Here is a 25,280-nt window from a genome sequence, read left to right on the forward strand (position 1 = left end):
GAAAATTCGTATAAACAATTTCAATTCATAGCGCGGATAGAGGAAAAAGAAAAAAAAAACATTCTAAAACTTTGTTGTCATTCGATCATTCAGTCAACTATAAAATAACTATGTAATCAACTATATAATATATATAAATATAAAAACATATATCTGTCAAGGGTTACTCTATGTGTGTGGTATGACCTACACACATAGAGTATATTCTTGTATTTAAATTAAAAAATGTTGACTAATTAATGCCCCCTTTTTTCGTTCTGTTAATAAGAAGTATCAATTTTCAAATTAGTTTAAAGGATATTACGTTCGTTATTTCCTATGTTCTGCGCTACATACATATGTATATACATACATGTACACAAAAAATGTTCTATTATAAAGAGGTTTTTATTGATTTTTCTCGTTAGAATCTGTTCAAATCATTTTCGATCAGCTGACAATTGAATTTATAAATTTAAATTCACATAGATATAAATATGTAATTCTAATTAAAAATTATACGATATTTTGCGTAATAAAATAAAACAAGTTCCACAGATGTGAACTAATCTATGTATTGAAATTTTGACGTTAAAAAATCCTCTTCCTAACATCGAATACAAGCTTGTGAGGACGTGATACTACAGGCAATAACTTAAAATTGGATTTCTGATCCATCACCGAGGCGATGAAACGGGTCCCGTGACGTACGCTGATGTTAATATTCAAAGCACTCCCGTTTTAACAGTGTCCTGAACATGCTTCAAATTTGGCGATTATACGAGTGCTCTGTTATGTTAAAATGTTGTTTACGATAAGATATTCTATTGAGTTTTTATGGAAACGTAAGGAAAATAAATATTAAAACAAATGACAAAAATATGAGAGTGTGTTTTTCTTTTTTTTTTTTGTATTGGTTGTCGTTTTGTGATGGTGACGCATTTTCATTTAATCGATATTTTTAATGACAACCTTTGGAAAGAAGTTTACTTCGACAAGGTTTTATAGACAAAATTTTTTATATGTGCTGTAAGCGGTTGAGGAGTTCTCATAAATTTAATTTTAAATCGTTTTATTTTTATTTTTTAAATAGCTATGCTAATGAGAATTTGCATCATTTGATGGTAAGATACCAACTGCCTCACCACATTGGCACTGTAAGAAATATTAATTTTTACATCACACCAATTCGCCACGAACCTCGGGAGTTCCCATGATGTCATGCCCCTGGACCTGTAGTTACACAGGCATACCTAAACCAGAACACAAGTTAGTGTGTTTTGTAAAATAACAATTTTAATAAATGTTTATTTAAACACATTAGTTGCAGGTTAGTCTGGATTATGCTTAATACGATAGTGGTTATACTTTGACAGCTTATTACTTTTTTTTATTTTATCTAGATGTACTAACAAAATATTGATGTTATTTTTTTGTTCCATTTTCAAAAGTATTTACACTTTAGAACGGGAGATTAGAACGTGTCGTGGTGACATTATGCGTAGCATGTGATTTAATAATACATAACAATGAATATAACATACAAAATAATTTGCTAAGGAGCACTTTAGTCAAACTTTAACCGAAGATTCTAAGTTCAAGTCCGGGCGACATGTATCATGTGGTTAAATTTGAATTTTTTATTCATCTCGTTTTCAGAGTTGAATGAAGACATCGAGAGTTAACCGGTGACAGGTAGGAATCTATCTAATCTAGGTATCCACCAACTCGTATTAGAGCCATGTGGTGGAGTAGGCTACAAACTACAAGTGCAATCCCATTAACAAGTCCCATCAAACGTATCAAAAAAATCTCTTAGAAGACGTTGATTAAAAGTAACATTCAATTATATGGCAGAATCGATATCAAAGTAACAGAGGTTAACAATAATAGTTTTTACTAAAACATCAGTAACATCGCAGTTTCATCGCCAATAAAAATGTCATCTCCGAATTGAATATTGGAGGTCGAACGTCGATTGCGTATCTATCAAAACTCTTATGTCCCATGTCAAGTATCCCTCATCTTCCCATTCCACTGAGGTTGAAACTTGGGTGGCACAAGGCAGTCGCGTTTCGACCACGGCGCGATTTGGACGTCTGTTTCGCTCTACACGATTCCCGCCTTTCGTAATAAAACGATTTACACATCAATCAAAGGACACAATGGATACCGTGAGAATTACAGGTAATTTTTTTTTGATTTTTTTTTTCAAATAAATTGTCGTTTAATTGTTCGTGGGAAAATAGTGAAGCGTTTTCACTTCTCAAACGCGTGTGAATAAGCGTTTGACCATTTCAACTTAATAAGCTTTCTTTTAAAGAAAATTTCTTATCATTTCTCGATCCTTTCTTAGATGTAAACAAATATCATTAAATATTTTTTTCATTTTGACAATCTGTGTTAGTTGTTAAAACAATTAAGCAATATAACTAAGTTTGTTTTTTACTATTTTTTATTTAAGTTCAATCATTTAGTTGGCATGTAAAACAGTGAAATTAGAAAATGCTTTTTATCAGTAAATTAAATATTCAAAGAGCACACTGTATATATATAATCAAAATAGATATTAGTATACTATTAAAATGTATAATTAAATCTTTAAAAAAAAATTTATTATATAGAGTGTTCTTACTATAAATAAAAACAATTTAAAAAAAGGAATACTGTATTACATCTCGTGATGTGATGTCTAATCGAGATGTGAACTTGTTCTTTGACCGTGAAGTTGTAATTGCGGTTGTAACTTCCAATTTGTTTACACAAACGAACGTTTTACTTTGATTGTTTACCTTATGGCAATGAATTTTTATACACTAATTTTGCAGAATGCCTTAAATATATTCTAAACGAAGAAGGCTATTATTGTTGTTATTTTTTTAAATACTAGCAACCCGCCGTGGTTTCACACGGGTACAATTTATTAGTAAAGAAAACTATATGTATATATTTATGATTTTTATGCCTTTCAACGACTATTTATTTAAATAAGATCATTACTTTCTATGGTAACCCGTACAAACAAACAAACAAATCTTCTACTTCTTCTTCTTGGTGATATTAGTATAGAGTATAGATTAATTGTCAAAATCAAAATAAATTTTATTCAAGTAGGCTTTTACAAGCACTTTTGAATCGTCATTTTACAATTAAGAGAAGCTACCACCGGTTCGGAAAGTAGATTCTATCTAGAAGAACCGGCAAGAAACTCAGTAGTTACTTTTTTCAACATTTAAATAATACAGTCATGTTAGTTAAATGCAATTATATAACGTCATCGTATATAAGTCAACAGGTATTAACTCCACGCTTTTTTATCATCTATAAAATCTTGTATCGAATAATATGCCTTTTTTACCTATGTATTTTTTTAAAAAATATTTGAATTTACGAAACGGCAAAGTTAAAAATAACGACTCTCGTATTCAATACTCTTTTACTATATCGTAAAAAAAATATTTCGCATGTTACCAATATGAAGATAGCTTTATACAAACACAAGTATGTTTTTTTTTAATTATTCTATTTATAAAAGTAATAAGGTTGTACTAAAAAATCAAAATATTATACTTTATTCGAGTATGTTCACATAACAAATTCTTTTGAGTATTTTTTATAGATCATATTAAATATTTAGTCATTACATGTACAGATTTTATACATATATTATATCGAAAACAAAATAATATTTTGTTAAAAAAAGTTTGGAAAAAATTCGCGTAAATTTTTTATACTAATTTAATGCTTAAAATCCTTTTATGAAAGAATGTTTATATCAACTTGTAATTTAAGTATCAACGCTCAAAATTACTCAGTAAACTATCCAACTATTTTAACAGAACATTTAAAAATAAATCATTTCACCGAATGAACGGTATTACCAGCTCATCTAAGCTGTCACCCTCGCGTAACGTATTAATTCAAAGCGTTCGACAATGCAAGCACTGGTTGGTTTTCTATTGCCTCAATATAATAATACTAAACTTTGGTTACACTGAGCCCTTTGTACGCCTCACGTTTCGTAGGGGAGAAGAGCCCTTTAGTGTAACAATAGGATAGCTCCGTGAAATATGCTACAAAGGGGTCACGTGAGGGGATGCACTAGGCCCCTTATTTTAAATGAGCGATACCGATGTTATTTATTAGCCGTTCTGCGTATCTTATAGATAAAATCACGATTTATACTTATTTTTTACTAAGTATATAGGTGGGTCTTTTTTTATAGTGTACTAGCGACCCGGCTGATACTAGAGATATATTACAGAATTTGTTTATTTACGACATCACATCGCAAACTTCTAAAATTATCAGTGTTTCTTTACTATATCGTCCATGTATTATATATAAAAACTTTCCTCTTGAATCACTCTATCTATTAAAAAAGACCGCAACAAAATCCGTTGCGTAGTTTTAAAGATTTAAGCATAGATAGGGATATAAGGACAGATAAAGCGACTTTATCAACCGACTTCCAAAAGGAGGAGGTTATCAATTCGTCTGTATTTTTTTTTTATACCATGTAGTGATAGTAACATGTATTACTCTGTTAAAGAAAGTTTGTCGTAGTTACTAACTTACAAATAGCAATTAAAAGTTGTTTATGGGATATAGAACCAGCAAACAATTCTTAGCAGGCCTTTGTATTGACTGTGGGCGTGTTCCTTCTCTCCAGTTATTCTACTGTTTAGTAGAAGTTTCTAGTAATGCTGTGTTCCGGTTTGCACTGCTCTGCCAATATAATTGGCTCATGAGACATTACATCTTATATATCATTGTTTGTATAAATGCAACGATGGATGGATTGTGTGAAAGACCATATGGTTGGAAAGAATTTTACTTGTGAAATGACGTCAGACAGAGAAGTATGGAAGAAGAAGATGTGATGCCTAAGTAAAGTCGGGATAAGGGCAGGAGGATAATGGATGATGCAGAGTACAAAGTTATAATACATAAATAAATAAATAAATACAATTTTAATATGATATTTATGTATAATATATTCACATAATAGGTTTTCTCTCTTTATGAATATCTAATATCCAATATTATTATAAGTGTAATTGACGAAACAGTTATGTAAAATAATAAATCAGGATCACAGACCACTTGAAAAAAAATTGGAAATGTATATTTATTCATTTAAAAAAGTCCTCATTTTAACTTTCATTTCGTTTTTTAATTTGATGTTGAATTATGTTTATTATCTGTATCCGTAAAGAGCATTAAACGAAGTCATTTTCTGCTTCTCTCTGTATCTCTTACTTTTTCCATACGCTTCTTCAAATATTCGAATTCAATCCTGAAGTAGTAGTAGTAGCTTGTATTTATATGTATACGGTTTGGATATATAATCTATATCTATATTTATATTATAAATATGAAAGTAACTCTGTCTGTCTGTCGCTCTTTCACGATCAAACCAATGAACCGAATTTGATGAAATTTTGTGTGAAGCTAACTTGAACTTCACGGTTTTTGCCTAACACAAGACAACCAACTAACCAATCCTATAACGCGAGCAATGCCGCGGGCGACAGCTAGTTTGCAAATATTTAATTCCAAATGGATAAACTTTGACGATATTTTATTTAAAATTTCTTTGCTAATATATCGTTAATAGTAACTAAGTAGGCTATACATCAAAACAATGTACTAGAAAATTGTAGGTCTTAAAAATTACCTCCAGAAAAGTTATTGTATTGTATTATTAAAATTATCAAGATTAAATGACTTATTTTATATATATGAAACTAATTCTATCACTGAGAACTTATCGATAGAAAAACCCAACAACTATATATCGACCCGCGCAGGTTTTAAAACTTAATATCTGAGGCCACATATTTAGTTCTAGACGAGGTAATCGAACATTGGTAATCGTACTATCATAATCGTAACACTGTAAAATAACTTTTTGTTTCTTTTTTTTTAAACCTTAGATGTGTTTTTGAAACCGATTTTGTTTTTATTACTAATCTGTTTTATCTCCACGATTGTTTGTTTATTGTATGGATCTAATTCCGTACTGTTCTACAGCTCGGTTCGCATTCAGCGTTAATAAATATGTAAAAACTTTGTTAACGTGTTTTCGAGGCTTAAAAAGAGGTAAGGTTTTAATAATTATTTATTTAAAAAAATATGTATGTAAGGTCTGTGTTTATCGTTCCAATTTCAAATATACTTCAGATTTTATTTGTAATTGGAATAGGTAATCGCTGGACTTGAGATGGTATTCAAAATTATTGAACAGTTTATCTTGTATTCCTAACATATCGATTTATACTTATATAGTAGTTTATTTTATCACATTACAAAATTATTTCGCCAGCATGTTGTTTCGACTCAAATAATTTAAGAAGAAAAATAATTAATTCATGACGTCATTGATTTTTTAAAGTATTTTATCGGTCTCGTATTACAACCTCTTTGCAGTTTTCTTTTACAGTTTTTTTAACGAAATAAATGTTCTGTTAGGTCTTAAAGTCAATAAGTCTTATGTAAATAGTATAGGAACATTCAAAGCGGAATTACTATTTGACATGAGGGAAATAAGAACAGTAATAGGCATCAAAAAGTAATTCCATCTTTTGATTAAATCCTTTACAAACAGATTGATTAAAAAAACGTCACCACTACTCGAGAGGTCGCTTTATTTAGATATTTGTGATGAAAGCAAATTGAAAGTCGTGTATTTATTAAGAACTAGCAGAATCCGTGGCATTTTTAACGGAATTCTAAAAAAAGGAGGTTGTCAGTTTAGTTTATTTTAGAATTTAATTATATTTGAGTATGATCATCCATTGAGGATCAAGCATGTGTGCTTAATTACGTAAGTGTATGTTTGTATGTTTGTCCACGAATTTCTCGAAAACTAAAAGTCGTATTCAAATGATCATTTTTAATCTCAGTTACAGAAAGTATCATTAAAATTGGTCTAGTACTCCCTTAGATATATATATTTTTTAGTTCACTAGCTATTTCTAATTTTGATGTCGGTTTAATTTTTTATAAATTATTTATTTCATATATTCAGGGTGTGAATTTCAGATGATGGATGAAAATTCTTTAAGAACTTGTATACAATTTATCCCCTTACCTTCAAAGTTGGAAAAACTAGCTTCTATCTGTGCTGAGGGTTCAAGCTTCTTCGTACCAAATTTAATTAAAAGGGGCTCAGTGTCTTGTCGTGAAACTGCACCCTAGACATGCAGAGTAAGTAAGGATGTATATATTGGTGTGTTGCTGAGGCCCATACATGATGAAGTATTTAGAAATATTTTTTCTTTAATTGTAACGGATTATCCGTACAAGACCACTATGACAGATTAAAAGCGTTTGATATTATTTATGAAAAAAGTGCCTATGATCTACACGAAAAAAGCTAAATAAACAATATTTTTCAACAAATTTACACTATTGGTCTTTCGAAAGTACTCTTTGTAAAATTCATTTGAAAGTAGGATTCATTTTCTTCTTAACGTATTCGCACCAAATTTTGTTCTACATTTGCAACTAAGATTACAAACTGAATGAGTTTAATTCGCTATTTTTCTAATTTAGTTACGCGGACTAACAAACGCCATATCTTAGCCTTACGTTTTACGTTGACGACCTCCGTGATCGAGTGGTGTGTACACCGGTTTTCATGGGTACGCCACTCCGAGGTCCCAGGTTCGATTCCCGGTCGAGTTAATGTAGATTATCATTACTTTTCTATGTTGACTTGACACACTTAGACCGTGTTTGTGGTGCCGTCATTATTTCTGATTTTCCATAACACAAGTGCTTTAGCTACTCACATTGGGATCAGAGTAATGTATGTGATGTTGTCTCATACGTTCATATCACTCTTGTAACCTGTCTTACATCAGCAATACAGCATCAATCTCAGAAACAAAGTGCCCTCCCATGTGTCTGTAATCATACTACGTACTCTTCAAAATGGAAATAACAGTGGTCAATACTACTGTTTGGGGATAGAATATTTGGTAAGTGCAATATGGCTACCCAGACGTGCTCGCACAAAGTCCTATCACCAAGAGTGTGGTTGGAAACCGCGTAAGTGTCATGAAGCACTTATTGTTCATAGGTTATACACACACACACACATACACACTGATGTTATAAAAAGTCAATCATTTTTCACTCAATGTTAGTCTATTTGGTTGCCATCTGCCACCAAATGAAGGGAGTTCAAAAGTTCTCAGTGTCTTAGGAATCCTTTGTAACGTGGAAATGTTATGTGTTTTCTAGCATCATAAAAAAGGTCGCCAGTTATATGTAACCTGTTTGCACGTTTAAAAATGAACGAATGAAACTGACAGAACTGAATGAACTATTATCAATGAATATCGGACTTGCTTGATTACTTTTAAGCAATGATATTCTAATAAACAGATATGTTATATCCATACCATATCCAACAGAAAAAAGTGTACCGCGCCGGGGACCGTTTATTTTAGTTTATTTTTACATTTCGTTAAAAGTAAAAAGGATAGCTTGATAAAAACAATAAGGAAAAGGGATAACTAGATGTTTCAATTAGTCAAAACGTATTACTACGTAATTATTATGTATTATAACGTATTACTACGTAAAACGACTAAAGGCAAGCGTCCCAATTAGGACGTTTTCTAGTCTTCACTTTTTGCGCGTTCATAACATATCTGTTTACTAAAACATCATTGCTTTTAAGTAATTCTTCTATTAATTCTCTCACTGCTGACTCGGACTATGAACTGCTGAATTTTCTTTTGACTTCTTTTGACTTGACAATGAAAAGATAAATAGAAAAGAGTATTTCGTGTTGTGAACGGGTCTTAAATAAAAGAAGGCCACGGGTTAATAAGGCAGCGGGGCGCGACGTAGCCATAGTGAGCAAAATTTGTGATTCAATGAGCAATCGAGTCTGTTACGGCGTCTGTGTATTGAACAATCTATTGTGTTGGTCATGTTGAGATGTTTTTATACACGCATTTTATTATTATTATACATTTTTAAATATTAACAAACTCTTAACTATTTCACATATAATTATCGAGGCCACTCTTTAGTCGGTTTTTTATTCAAATAATCTCTTATAAGAAAACACGTATAATTTTTGTATTGAGATGTCGCATGATTAAACTACAAAATTTTAATTAATAAATGAGGAGGAGATGCTTATCTTTACATAGTATAAAACAAAGTCACTTTTTCTGTCCTTATGTCCCTTTGTACGCTTAAATCTTTAAAACAACGCAACGGATTTTGATGCGGTTTTTTTAATAGATAGAGTGATTCGAGAGGAAGGTTTTTATATATAATACATAGACAATATAGTTAAGTAACACTGATATATTTAAAAGTTTCTAATGTGATGTCGTATTTTTTTTAATTTTTTGCGCTTACATTATAAACGCTAACTGAAGCCTACTACATACATAGATCAAAATAATGTACGGACGAAAGGACCGTTTTACTCTTTGCATACGGAATCCTAAAATGGTTAAAAAGATTCTAAATCAAATAATATAATTTCATATCAATATTTAAGCATATAAGTGTGTTTTTAATTACACTGGTTGGACGTTTCTTGGTTAAGGTAATCCGGTTTTGTTGAGATATCCATTTATACGAGTTGTAAGTACAACATAATCTACTCTTTTAAACAGTGACATAATATTTTATTGGCCATAAGATAATATGTTTAATAATATATATATAGATTTTATTTAAACTTTGTAATTGAGAATAAAATGTTGCGATTGTATACGGTACATTACTGTAGATACATTAAATAAAATTAATAATCATTGATGATTTTATTTAATAAAATATATAATAAATTCAACTATCGTATAAAATGAAATTAAAGTTTAGACTATTATAAAATATCGTCTATGACAGTGACATTTAAAATGAGCATTAATTATTTTAAAAATGAAATAATAAAAAATTGTCACATAAAAGTTTATGCGTGAATACGGTTTAAATAATTAAAAAAGAAAAAAACTTTAAATAAGGATTAAATCAGATCCAGATTACTTGGTTGTAGGGCTTTGTGCAAGCCCGTCTGGGTAGGAACCACCCACATATCAGTTATTCTACAGCCAAACAACAGTACTCAGTGTTGTTGTGTTCCAGTTTGAAGGGTGGGTGAGCCAGTGTCAGACACAGGGGACATAACATCTTAGTTCCCAAGGTTGGTGGCACATTGACGATTTAAGGAATAGTTAAAATTTCTTACAGCGTCATCGTCTATGGGTGATGGTGACCACTTACCATCAGGTGGCCCATATGCTCGTCCGCCAACCTATACCATAAAAAAAAGATCCAAAAGATCCAATCAGAGAGGAGAGTTGGGGGAAGGATTGTAGGAAGGAATCAGTCATCCAAACATAGTTTTACGTTTCTTTTGTGTGAAATTCTCTTTGGATGTTTATCTAAATTTGATGTATTATTTATAAATATATACTTAAAGATCAACGGTGGACGCCCTCCATGATCGAGTGGTGTGTACACCGGTTTTCATGGGTACGCCACTCTGAGGTCCCGGGTTCGATTCCCGGTCGAGTCGATGTAGAATACCATTAGTTTTCTACGTTGTCTTGGGTCTGGGTGTTTGTGGTACCGTCGTTACTTCTGATTTCCACAGCACAAGTGCTTAAGCAACATACATTGGGATCAGAGTAATGTATGTGATGTTGTCTCATATTAAACGGTAAGAACATTTGACATAAAATGTCAGTAGTCTTTGAGTCATTTAAACGTTGATATTAAATAAGATGATGTTTGTACAGTGTGCTGGCTGAAATAAATTTATATATAATGAAGTTTCTTTTTATGATAAAGGTAGGATAGGCAAATGAGCTATCTGATGGTAAGATGTCATCACCACTCATAAAAATTAACACTTAAATAAATAAACCAAAATATTGAACTTATTATACATATGTATTACTCCTTACATGCGATCCTTCCTTGTGCCTGTAATTGCTCTAACTCACTCACCCTTCAAATTGGAACACAAAAATACTAAGTATTTCTACTTAGCGGTATGTAATGGGCAGTACCTACCTACCTACCTACCAGTACAGCTAGCCAGTTTCACAGACCCCTGCCACCAACAAGTCTGGGTGTGCTTCGGGGTCTCTTTAAAATAAAAACTGCAAACTTAGTTAAAAAAAAACTATTTGCTAAACGTATGTAAAAATAAAAAAATATATTTGTTTTTATTTCGTGTTATCACGTCTCGTATCCGTCCCGTTGTGTTGTAAATATTGAACGAATGTATTTTTCATAAAAGGGCCGGTCATGGCCACATTAGTAATTGGAATCGTTATTGAATCTATACATAGTTTGTATTATTCGTCGCCGAATATGTGTATGTGTGAGTATATTTCATAAAATATAACCTAAACATAATTACATTGTAGTTACTTTGATATCGTACACGTGAAAAATATTAATTACATATGTGTGCAAAAATAAAAGGTCTTAAGTTAATAGTTAACATCTGAAACATTAGCCGTTTTGAACGACCGGAACCAAGATTACCTAACATATTGAGTAATTTTAATTCGAAATCGATGTTCAAAGACAGGTATAATAAACGGGTTTTATAAAATACTACATCCTTCAACTAAGCGACTGCCTCATTCGGCAAGTGCTTAGGATTAAGGCTGTATTCGAGGTTATGGATCCAAATGCCAACTCAGGCCAAATAAAAGTTATTGAAGTTTTCCTGTCAAGATATTCTTAGTAATTGGAGTTTGGAAGCTGGTAATGTTGATCTACACGGATTGGATAGTCTTTTGTTTCTTGTCTTTTAAACGGTTAACGCATTTCCCCGCATGTAATGAGGGTATGTACTAGGAGTCCAGGGCGTCTAAGAGCTTAGATGGATGGTGGCGAACGCCTTGAGTTTTGGATAGTCTTTTGTTTCTTGTCTTCAAAACGGTTAATACGTTTCTTGGCATGAAATGAGGGTACTAGGAGCCCAGGACGCTTAAGAGTTCAGAATAAATGGCGCGGAACGCCGTCATTTTAGATTTGTTGTCTCATCGAATTATAAGAGAACGAATGGTGTGTACCTACTATTGCATATTAATATTATAAATGTGAAAGTAACTCAGTTTGTCTGTTTGTCGTTCATGTACGATCATACCAATGAACCGAATTTGATGAAATTTGGTATGAAGCAAACTTGTATTCCAAGAAAGGATACGTACTACTTTTTTGCCCGACACATGATAACCAAATCCTAAAACGCGAGCGAAAACGAGAGCGACTACTAGTATTTCATATCACTTCTTGATTCCGTAACAGGGATCAGTCACAAGTATGTCATCACAAAATAAACCAACGGCTGACTTGACTGATGTTTCTCACACGTTCAATTATCCTGATTCGATCACTCTTCGTAATATATAGAGCTGTTTATACTAATTACCACGTTTGTAAACAATATTCTGAGTGATGGTTAGCGCGAGACGTGAGACTTGGAAATCTTAATTATGTAAATTTTGCTTTCAAAATTCTATTTCATCCTATAAATACTCTATATTTCATCATACTCTGTCGAGCTTTTGATATAATGCAGATATTAAGCAATTCTGACACGTATCTATGCATGTGTTTTGAGTTTAAGGCAACATTTTTAAATTTAAGCATTTAAAAACTCAGCGAATCTCGCCTCGATTTAAACCCTTCGACGACATTTTTTTCTTAATAATTAGGGTAACGGTCAAATGGGTCCTGATGGTAAGTGGTCACCATCACACTCATAGACATATTTGTAAGAAACAACGAATTGTTATCTCTGTATCACGAATGTGCCACGAATCTTAAATATTACGATGTCTCCTTGTCCTTGTTCTTAAGCTCATTAACTCACCGTTCAAACCAGAACACAACAATATTGTTGTTTGCGATAAAATATGCGATGAGAGGTATATACTCAAACGGACATATAGCAATAAATAAAAATTTCCAATCCTATAGTCTCGGTTAAAGAGACAACTTTATGTACAATTTTAGTTTAGGATTCTATTAAATAATTATTTTAACTCGGTCGAAATAAATAATCGTGCTTGTATATACATATGAAATATTCATATAACATCAGCCTGTAAATTCCCACTGCTGGGCTAAAGGCCGCCTCTGCCTTTGAGGAGAAGGTTTGAAACATGTTCCACCACGCTGTTCCAATGCGGGATGTGGAATACACATGTAGCAGAATTTCTTTTAAATTTGTCACATGCAGGTTTCCTCACGATGTTTTCCTTCACCCCTGAGCACGAGATGAATTATAAAGACAAATTAAGCACATGAATCAGCGGTGCTTGCCTGGGTTTGAACCCGCAATCATGGGTTAAGATGCACGCGTTCTAACCACTGGGCCATCTCGACTCATATGAAATATTCATACGTAAATTCAATCAAAATATATTAAATTAGATACTCCGGTATTCATATACAAGGGAGAGCGCAGAGCGAGTTATATCACTCGCGTCCCGAAGGAAAACATCTCGTTACGACCAGTCCTTGAATACGTATACAATATGAAAAGTATTATTTACATACGTGACAATACTGTTACATAAGGAACGGAATATATTGTCGAATTTTATTTAATGTTTATCATATATTAAGGTGATGTTTATAAAATTATTATTTAAATTTGACGACCTCCATGGTCGAGTGGTGTATAGGCCAATTTTCATGGGTACGCCACTGTGAGGTCCTGGGTTCGTTTCCCGGCCGAATCGATGTAGATTACCATTAGTTTTCTATGTTGTCTTGAGTCTGGGTGTTTGTGGTACCGTCGTTACTTCTGATTTCCATAACACAAGTGCTTCAGCTACTTACATTGGGATCAGAGTAATGTATGTATGTGATGTTGTCTCATATTTATTTATATTTATATTTATTTATAACTGTGCTAGTACAGTACAGTCAATATTATAGTTGATTATATACTGCATATAAACTTATAATAAAGTTACGTACAACTTACTTTTAAGTTTATATTGTAACATGTGGTCTTGTTTTGGATCAATGTAAATGTTTTTGTTTTTTTTTTTTAATCGACTGTAGATGTTTTATTTTATTTCTGAATATTCAATTCAATGGAAATATGGATACTAATATTATATAAAGTAAAGCTAAGTAAATATAAATTTCCTACTGCTGGGCTAAGGCCTCCTCTTCCATTAAAAAGAGGGTTTGGAACATATTCCATCACTCTGTTCCAGCGGGTTGGTGGAATGCATATGTGGCAGAATTTAAATGAAATTAGACACGTGCAGGTTTCCTCAGATGTTTTCCTTCACCAGCGAGTACGAGATGAATTATAAACACAAATTAAGCACATGTATATAGTGGTGCTTGCCCGGGTTTGAACCCGAAATCATCGGTTAAGATGCACGCGTTCTAACCACTGGGCCATCTCAGCTCTACACTAATATTATAAAATATACATAAATGTGAATGTAACTCTGTCTGTTAATCTTTCTGACCGTAGCTTTTTCACAACCAAACGAATTAACTGTATTTGATTAAATACTTTGTAGAACAAACTTGAACTGTAAGGAAGCACATAGACTATTTTTTTTTGCCTGACACCCAACCCCAGGATGCGAGTGAAGCTGCAGGCAACAACTAGTATATATAAAAAAATAAAAATTTTAACAAAAAGAAAAACCGACTTCAAACAAAACACTATTTTAAAACAAATGAATATGCACGAAAAAGTAATAAAAATAATTGCGTATTCAACATATTTTTAGAGTCTTCCTAAGTTAAATGATATGAAAAATATTAGACTACTTAAAAGTCGATTAACGATTATATCATGTAGTTATAGTTATTGGTATATTTGGAGCCGGTGTCAGCCACAGTGCCCTTGCCCCAACAATCAAAAGAAAGAAGCGATACGAGCCCCTTCATTGATCCAGTATATTATTGTGTAAAAGGTAATTTGTAAAAAACATATTTGTTAAAGTATTCTCGTATTGTTTTTTGATAGATATACTGTAGGGTTTTATTGGCTGACACCGACTCCAAATATAACAATAATTATAACTACATGATATAATCGTTAATCGACTTTTAAGTAGTCTAATATTTTTCATTTCATTTAACTTAGGAAGACTCTAAAAATATGTTGAATACGCAATTATTTTTATTACTTTTTCGTGCATATTCATTTGTTTTAAAATAGTGTTTTGTTTGAAGTCGGTTTTTCTTTTTGTTAAAATTTTTATTTATTTTTTGATTTTAAGTGAAGCTGATGTTGACTAACTAATTTTTTTTTTATATTTATAGATTAAGCGTTCCGTTTATATAAGTCAGAAACTACTTCGAGGACAATTTCAAAGGAAACTTGCGAATAAAGCAAAAATAGACTTTCGAAAATGCGGATTTAATACGTCACGCGGCGTAAACTACAAGGAGCTGTAATCGAACTCAGCAAAAAAACTTTGAAAAAGACCAACTATATTTCGTACATCATATTATGACATCACATCACATACACAAAATTTGATTAAAGATAGTAAGAAATTCTGCCCCATATCGCACCCTAACTGCGAGCCGTATAGGAGTTCCATCACTACATAGTATAAAACAAAGTTGCTTTCTCTGTCCCTACATCTTTAAATCTACGCAACGGATTTTGATGCGGTTTTTTTTAAAATATAGTGTGATTCAAGGGGAAGGTTTATGTATATAATACATGAACAATATAGTAAAGAAACACTGATAATTTTAGAAGTTTGCGATGTGATGTCGTATATAAACAAATTCTGTAGTATATTTAGTATCAGTATTGCACCCGTGCGAAGCCGGGGTGGGTAGCTAGTTGATTATAATATTCGACTATGATAATTACATAAACATAACCACATTACGGAAGGTGACTCAAATATCCAAATAACCTATAAATAAAAGATTCGACTGAGTATCGCTAACGTGCTCCTCAGAATTGTTCCGTTCCCTTCCGTTCCGTTACTTTGTCATGGATCCTGTGCTCAGAACCTTACCAAACTTTCACCAAATTACCGTTGAAGTATATATTTTGTAATAAAAAAAGAATTATCAAAATTGGTTAACGTGATTTTCAGTTATTCACCGATTTTTCGCGCATATACATAATGCAAATTTAAGACTTATGTCGTTTTCATATGGATACCATCATCGGAAAAAAATTTAAAAAAAATGGGACCCCACGGGAAGCACTACCTTTCAAACAAAAAAAAAATTATCAAAATCGGTCCACCCAGTGAAAAGTTATGAGGTAACAAACATAAAAAAAAAAAAAAAAAAAAAAAAAAAAAATACAGACGAATTGATAACCTCCTCCTTTTGGAAGTCGGTTGAAAAGAAAAACCCTGTAACTGCTTGACCGCATAAACGCTCTTAAGTTTGTTGAAAATTTCAAATTTTTCATTCCGAGAGAACTTTCAAAAGTATTAGAAAACTAAAAAATATACTAAAATTTTTAGTTATGAATTACTTATATTAACTAAGAATATTTAGTTCGTGATCAAGCAATGAATTATTAGAAAGCTTTACCATTTCTTATCACCGCCTAATTGATAAATTACTAACAACCATTTAAAATTTATACCAGAAGACATTTTGAAAAGGGATATAAAACACATATAGTCTTATGTATGTACAAAGCGCTTCATATTTTCATCCGTTTTAAATTTTGACTATTGACGCTACAAGCGCGCAACTCATGTCCTAATAAATGAATATTAATTAAAGAATAGTCTATAAATTTCCTCAGGATTTTTTCCTGTATCATCGAACATGGAATATATTATAAAAAAGTGTTAAGTACATTATAATTCTGTGGCACAGACATGGTTTTATATACATCGGTTAATTTTGTTGTAAATGTGAAAATAATCATATTTGTTGTAGATTCAACACATATATGTAAAATAAATTTAGTATAGAATGATTCATATATAATGTCAAAGATATATGTTATATCCTTGGTAATACACATTTAAAGTTTTCCTGTTGGCTCTATACGCTTAATTTTTTTTTATTCCTATATTATTCGTTTTAGTTTATTCATCCTTTAGAAGCTTTTATTTGAATGCATTTGTGTTTGCGGGTCAAACTGAACTCTAAATCATTCAAAACCAAGCGAGCTAGATGAATTCACGCACTTATTTCTTATGTTGTCAATAAATTCTACGTATTTTATTAGTTTAAATACATAAATAAAAAAATAAAAAGCGATTTTGCTTAGATTGGCAAATATGCCATCATCAGGTGGTCTCCACCAATAATAGTCCTTGGCATTGTAATAAATATGAACCCTTCTTTACATCGCCAACGCTCAACCAATATTGGAAACTAAGATGGGTCTTACCTTTTGTTATACTGGCATATTTACCCTTCAAACCGGAACACAACAAAACTCAATACTGTTACTTTAACATATTGTAAGAAATGGTGTACCTAACCTATACAATTTGCTTAAAGCCCTATCACCACATAAACATTGTTATCATACATATCATTGGTTATTTTTTTGTGGTACTCAAATAATTAAACAGTATTTACTGTTTTTAATAATTTAAATTACTGTTATTAGTGACGTGATATTGTACCGTTATTATTCCCAATTAAATATATTCAATTATACGCGTTATTAATTCTCATATAAAACATATATCTTCCGAGTATACAAACACATCTCGTATCAGGAAATGAGAACTCTTCGTTCTTTATACATATGGAACTTCCTTTCCAGTATTATTACTTCCGAATAATTGCGCCGTGTCACAGCCATTGTTTTCAAGAGACCACCCTAGACTGTGATATAATACTTCTATATATCTCTGATACGACTGAGTCAGGATATAACAAATATTTTTATCATTACGATTAGAAGATATTGATGGATAAATGAATATTAGACAACATCACATACATTACTCTGATCCCAATGTAAGTCGCCAAAGCACTTGTCTTATGGAAATTCAGAAGTAATGACGGTACCACTATTAAAAGTTTTCTACACCGACTCGGCCGGGAATCGAACCCGGGACCTCGCAGTGGCATACCCATGAAAACCGGCGTACACCCTACTCGACTACGGAGGTCGAGATTGAAAGATAAAGGAAGCAAGCTGTTAGAAAGACAAATATTATGCTTTTTATCTGATGTTTTTGCAGTTATACCACACCATTCACTCTGATCTGATCACTTCTAAGAGTTCCTGGGAATCCCGAAAGTAAAATTTTATGTCCCTTGTGTGTGCAGTCATATTGCTTTACTAAACCTTCGCATCTAATTAATCTATATATAATTATACTAGTAGTTATTATTGTTGGTAGGTTTTTTATAATTAAAATGTGCGTGCTACCTACCCAGACAGGTTTGAGCGATGCTCTATATCCAATTAAACCTCAGAATGTAATCGGAATTCTTTGATATAAAATAAAACGTATGAGAAAGGAAAAGATAAACATAGCCTAGAAAATAAATGTCAGCCTGAACTAACTATTTTCTGACCTAATTGACTAGTGAGTGTTTTTTCTCATCGGAAAAGCGGCTAGCGGTTTGGTATAAATGTATTTATTATTGGTAATGTAGTCCGTCTGTTTAGAGCTTGAAAAAAATCCATTCCATAAAGTATGGAATTATTAAACTCAATTTTAAATTTTACATTATAAATTCTGGTATTTTTGTTTTACATAGTTCCTTTCTTAGTTTAGTTTTGAAGATTATTCTTCTTTTGGCCCGTTGTACAAGTTTACATAAATACAACGTGATAGTAACTTCATGCTACTAACATTATTTTACAAGATAAAACCATACTCCTATTTGAATCATGCGGATAAGACTCATAAGGAAGAAAATTCGATCCCTCTGTCGATTATATTTTAAAATATTTCTAAAAATCAAAATAAACTTATTCCAAAAATACTTTCATAGTCTTAGTTATATCAACTTGACGATGGGTGATCTATGGGTGAGCAGTGTGTACAATGGTTTTCATGGGAACGCCACTCCAAGGTCCCGGGTTCGATTCCTAGCCGAGTCGATATAGAAAACGTTCATTAGTGTTCTGTGCGCGCAACAACAATGCGCATTTCCGGACATAATCGTACATGTCTGAAAATATCTTCCGGCAAGGAGTTTTCCTTACAATATTTTCCTTAATCGCTCAACTACAAACGGATGCAACGACAAATATAAACAAAAAATTGTCTACATTTTAGTTCAAGATTTTTACTCAGACTTAAAACTGCAACCTTCAAAGATTACGCTTATTAATCCATTAGTTTAACACTGGATGTTGATATTTTCCGGTGCAGTATTTGCATTAAAATCAAAATTACAGAAAATACACAAAGAACACAGACACCACGTGTGTGGAGATACGATTATCTGAAGATAAAAACCTACGTACTTCTTAGATCATGACTTGATGACTAATACTTTTAGTTTATTGGGTAATAAATTAACCCTTGTTATTGTACGTCGTGTCAACGTTAATGTCCCTCATCGTATGTAGCTCACGTACAACGTTCAATCTTCAAAGATCTTTATATTTTTTAAATGGAGCTACACTTATATTTGTTTGAAGTTACTTTTCAATTAATTTCGTTTCATCTGCCGTCTTATCTGACATTGAAGATCATTGAGGTAATGTTCAGTCTGCACATTAAGCATTTATGTTGATTTCTTAAGACTTCTAAATTTTATTTAGTATTCTTAGGAAAGTGAATTTGTTCGTTTGTTATGTTTTAACTACGCAACTGATCATGGTGAAATTTTGCATGCACGTTTTCACATAACGAACCCAAAAACGGACAAAATCACGGTATGATGCGAGTACGTCAATTTTAGTTTCAATTAACGCCTCTTTTTAAACTAAAATAAGAGTCGAAATGACCCAGTGATTAAAACGCGTGCATCTTAACCGATGATTGCGAGATTATTCACATCTCTAAATCTCTACATTTCGTGCTCGGCGGTGAAGGAAAACATCGTTAGAAAATCTACAAGTGTCTAATTTCAAAAAAAATCTGCCACATGTGTATTCCACCAACCAACATTGGAACAGCGTGGTGTAATATGTTCCAAACCTTCTCCTCAAAGAAAGAGGTGGCATCTAGCCCAGCAGTGGGAAATTTACAGACTGTTGTTGTTTAACATAAAAAAGTTTTAAAGGTGTTCTGTAAGTTTTGTTTCAAATATTAATTGTGAATAATAACAAATAGTAAAATCGTACGAAGGACCTCTTATGGAAACTCGAGCTGAACAATAACTTTAAGAACGAGTTTATTTAAGCTGTGGAGAAGAAAGGAAAGAGTTACTTGAATTTTACGTTCAGAACTTTGGAATTGAGCCAAGAAACTGTTTCTCGAATAAATTTAACTTATCATATAACTTTCTATATTATTAAACTTTCATAAATTAAATAGCAATGTTACATGAGTAAATAAAAAATAAAATATGTACATAAATACGCTTAGTTAGTCAACAAAAAAAAATGTATTTATTATATTTATTCGACACAACAAATACTTGCCCTCGGTCCAAAGTTTTAAAAATATATATCATTAAGAAGATGCATCAAATATCTACTGTATGTATATATATTTGCTAACGACACGCCCCGGCTTCGCACGGTTGCAATGTTGATACTAAATATACTGCAGAGTATCTTGCAATGTTTACAGTTTTTCAGCCATTCTCTGCATGTTTTATACATATAAACCTTACTCTTGAATCACTCTATCTATTAAAAAAATCCGCATCAAAATCCAATGTGAAGCTTTAAAGATTTAAATATACATAGAGGGATATAGGGACAGAGAAAACGACTTTGTTTTATACTATGTAATATGTAGTGATGTGAATGTTACGAAGACTCAAGTGAAGTCGCAGGGTAACTGTTAGGTAATGGAATTTAGGATACGCATTTATTGCAAACACTGATATTCTATAATATATCTTACGTCTATTATAATAAGTCCTACAGCTGATTTTAACTTCCTTGATTTCAAAATTTGAACTTATATTTCCAACCCGCTACGCCGCGTTTAACCTATTTATTTATCACTACTAATTGTACATGTGTCGTAATCTTTGTTACATCCATTATAGAATGTCGTAAAATTATAGTACGACTACTAAAACATATAACCCATATTAACATATGCTTAAGAAATATAGTGTATGAAATTCTTAACCTAATTTATTTGTAATTAGTTACGTATATCTGTTTATGGGCATGAAGTAATAATTTGATTTGTTTAATTTTTTAATTGACTGAAACATTTCGAGATCAAGCTTTGGAACTCCAATGAGATTTTATTCATCTGCCATTTAGATGAGATTATTCATTGTAATTGATTCTCCTATCTTGTAATACAGTCTCATAATTACAGATTATAAATTCCTAAACTCTTTGTCCTCAGTATATACAAGAAAAACACGTCCTTTTACAAACAGGTCCCTCGTAATTGCCGATTTTATAATTAGTCTATTCTGATATTCCTTAAACAGATTCAAAAATGTACTTCGTAATTTTCATAAAATATTTTGTGTAATACATTTATTTTTTAAATTTCGTATATTTATTTTTGGGCCCTTGGTTTTAACTCTAAATAATTTAACATATTCAAAATATTCTAGACCATTTCTATTTCTATCAACTCTATGTTCTTGAGGTTTTTTTTTACATATTATTTTTTAATATGCTTATACGTGATCAGGATTGTCACATGACTCTCGATTGTTGTACAGAAATATTTTCCTTTTTTCTGTGACACAACAAACACAACGAGTCGAGATGGCCCAGTGGATAGAACACGTACATCTTAACCGATGATTGCGGGTTCAACCCAGGCAAGCACCGCTGTTTCATGTGCTTAATTTGTCTTATAATAATTTTTCTTATAATTATATATATAATTCATATTGTGCTCAGCGGTGAAGGAAAACATCGTGAGGAAACCTGCATGTGACAAATTTTCATAGAAATTCTGCCACATGTGTATTCCACCAACCCGCATTGGAACAGCGTGGTGGAATATGTTCCAAACCTTCTCCTCAAAGGGAGAGGATGCCTTTAGCCCAGCAGTGGGAATTTACAGGCTGTTGTTGTTGTTGTGAGACTACGTTTTGAGTACCATATTAAAAAAAAATTGAAAAAAACATTCTAACGGGCGGCATTGATAGTCAATTACTGTTTCTATACAAATGTTAAGAAATTATGATCACTGTAAGAAATAATAAGCATTCCTCGCACTGTCAATACGCAGTGAACTGCATAATCTAAGACAGTACATCCTCTTCAATTTAAACATTAAAGTGTTATTAATTTTTCAAGACGAAAAATAAAATCTTTGAATGGAAAATTAAACATAACTGCAGACAGATTGTACGAGAACGTAATCTTTAAATACATACTTGTTGACTTTTAGACAGGATACAGGATATATATTGTATAACTGGCATAACTTTGTATTTAAATGTTGGAAATGAATAATTCGTTTCTTGCCGGTACTTCTCAGTAGAATCTACATTCCGAACCGGTGGTAGCTTTACATTAATTTCAACTCTGTAAAATATTCAAAGAGCTTTTATAAAAAATTATTAAGTGCATGATATAATTGATTAGGTCTTTGTGAAAGCCTGCCTGAGTAGGTACCACTTCCTCATTGTACCACCAAGTAGCAATGCTGAAAATTATTGAATTTTAGTTTGAAGGATGAATGAGCCAGCATCACTATAGACACATGGGACTCGTGTATCAGTTTCCAAGGTTGGCACCGCATTGGCCATATATAGGAATGTTTAAATTTTTTTATGGCGCCAATGTTTACAGCCACTACCTGGGCTACCAACATCAAGAATTCTCTACAGCCAGTACCTAGTCAAAGGGCAAGAATTTGTATTCGGAAAGACACTTTCTGACTCTAACCCACTTAAAAAAGGAAGTTTTCAATTCAACATATATGTATGTAAAATTGTTTAATAAGGATAATTGAATAATGCACTGTGTGAAACGATGTCTAGAAATAATGTTACTTGTGAGATAATGACAGACGGTGAGAATTATGGAAGAACATGCCGCGCCAATGCCAAATAAAATTGGGATAAGAGCAGGAAGATGATGCTACTACTGCTTAAAACATTAGGTATATAAATAACGCACGTACTATATGTATGTTTGTGCGCAATCTACTCCGCTCTCAATTGAAATCTGTGAAACTAATCAAATGCTATTTCTTTTTCTAAGTTATAAGCTGAAGCGATTACCAGTCATATATATAAAATCTTTGTTTTTTTTTTAATTTTGCATTCATCGAGGTAAATAACTATAGCGTAAATACTAAAGTTTTATATTCATAAACGCGACAAAAGTGGGTTCCGTATTATTTAAGAATGAGCTACGAAACGAAAATACTTTAATACGTATGTAATATGCAATAAACGTAGAATATTTAGTTTTGGTGTCAGTTTAGACAACATCACTCACATTACTCTGATCCCAATGTAAATATCTAAAGCACTTGTGTTATAGAAAATCAGAAGTATCTATGGTACCACAAAAACCGAGACCTAAGACAACATAGAACACTAATGAACGTTTTCTATATCGACTCGGCTAGGAATCGAACCCGGGACCTTGGAGTGGCGTTCCCATGAAAACCAATGTACACACTGCTCACCCATAGATCACCCATCGTCAAGTTGATATAACTAAGACTATGAAAGTATTTTTGGAATAAGTTTATTTTGATTTTTAGAAATACTTTCATAGTCTTAGTTATATCAACTTGACGATGGGTGATCTATGGGTGAGCAGTGTGTACATTGGTTTTCATGGGAACGCCACTCCAAGGTCCCGGGTTCGATTCCTAGCCGAGTCGATATAGAAAACGTTCATTAGTGTTCTATGTTGTCTTAGGTCTCGGTTTTTGTGGTACCATAGATACTTCTGATTTTCTATAACACAAGTGCTTTAGATATTTACATTGGGATCAGAGTAATGTGAGTGATGTTGTCTAAACTGACACCAAAACTAAATATTCTACGTTTATTGCATATTACATACGTATTAAAGTATTTTCGTTTCGTAGCTCATTCTTAAATAATACGGAACCCACTTTTGTCGCGTTTATGAATATAAAACTTTAGTATTTACGCTATAGTTATTTACCTCGATGAATGCAAAATTAAAAAAAAAAAAACAAAGATTTTATATATATGACTGGTAATCGCTTCAGCTTATAACTTAGAAAAAGAAATAGCATTTGATTAGTTTCACAGATTTCAATTGAGAGCGGAGTAGATTGCGCACAAACATACATATAGTACGTGCGTTATTTATATACCTAATGTTTTAAGCAGTAGTAGCATCATCCTCCTGCTCTTATCCCAATTTTATTTGGCATTGGCGCGGCATGTTCTTCCATAATTCTCTCCGTCTGTCATTATCTCACAAGTAACATTATTTCTAAACATCGTTTCACACAGTGCATTATTCAATTATCCTTATTAAACAATTTTACATACATATATGTTGAATTGAAAACTTCCTTTTTTAAGTGGGTTAAAGTCAGGAAGTGTCTTTCCGAATACAAATTCTTGCCCTTTGACTAGGTACTGGCTGTAGAGAATTCTTGATGTTGGTAGCCTAGATAGTGGCTGTAAACATTGGCGCCATAAAAAAAATCTAAACATTCCTATATGGCCAATGCACTGCCAACTTTGGAAACTGATACACGAGTCCCATGTGTCTATAGTGATGCTGGCTCATTCATCCTTCAAACTAAAGTCCAATAATTTTCAGCATTGCTGTTTGGTGGTAGTAGTACAATGAGGAAGTGGTACGTACCCAACCAGGCTTCTACAAAGACCTAATCAATTATATCAAGCACTTAATAATTTTTTATAGAAGCTCTTTTTAATCAATACTTTACAGAGTTGAAATTAACGTATAGCTACCACCGATTCGGAATGTAGATTCTACTGAGAAGTACCGGCAAGAAACGAATTATTCATTTCCAACATTTAAATACAAAGTTATGCCAGTTATATATCCTGTATCCTGCCTAAAAGTCAACAAGTATGTATTTAAAGATTACGTTCTCGTACAATCTGTGTGCAGTTATGTTAAATTTTCCATTCAAAGATTTTATTTTTCGTCTTGAAAAATTAATAACACTTTAATGTTTAAATTGAAGAGGATGTACTGTCTTAGATTATGCAGTTCGTTATCTATTGACAATACACGGAATGCTTATTATTTCTTACAGTGTTCATAATTT

At 32.3% G+C, this 25,280-nt stretch overlaps 1 protein-coding gene across 1 annotated transcript in view; it reads left to right on the forward strand.

Annotated features, from left to right (window-relative positions):
• Positions 1–2,018: 2,018 nt before the first annotated feature.
• LOC124532214 (aminopeptidase N) overlaps positions 2,019–25,280 on the forward strand; it is a 42,069-nt gene continuing 18,807 nt past the window's right edge. Inside the window, exon 1 of the mRNA XM_047106970.1 lies at positions 2,019–2,166. The gene's annotated coding sequence lies outside the window, so the exon portion shown is untranslated. The remainder of the gene's footprint in view (positions 2,167–25,280) is intronic.

This window comes from Vanessa cardui, chromosome 9 (assembly GCF_905220365.1).
Source record: "Vanessa cardui chromosome 9, ilVanCard2.1, whole genome shotgun sequence".
NCBI classification, from domain to species: domain Eukaryota; kingdom Metazoa; phylum Arthropoda; class Insecta; order Lepidoptera; family Nymphalidae; genus Vanessa; species Vanessa cardui.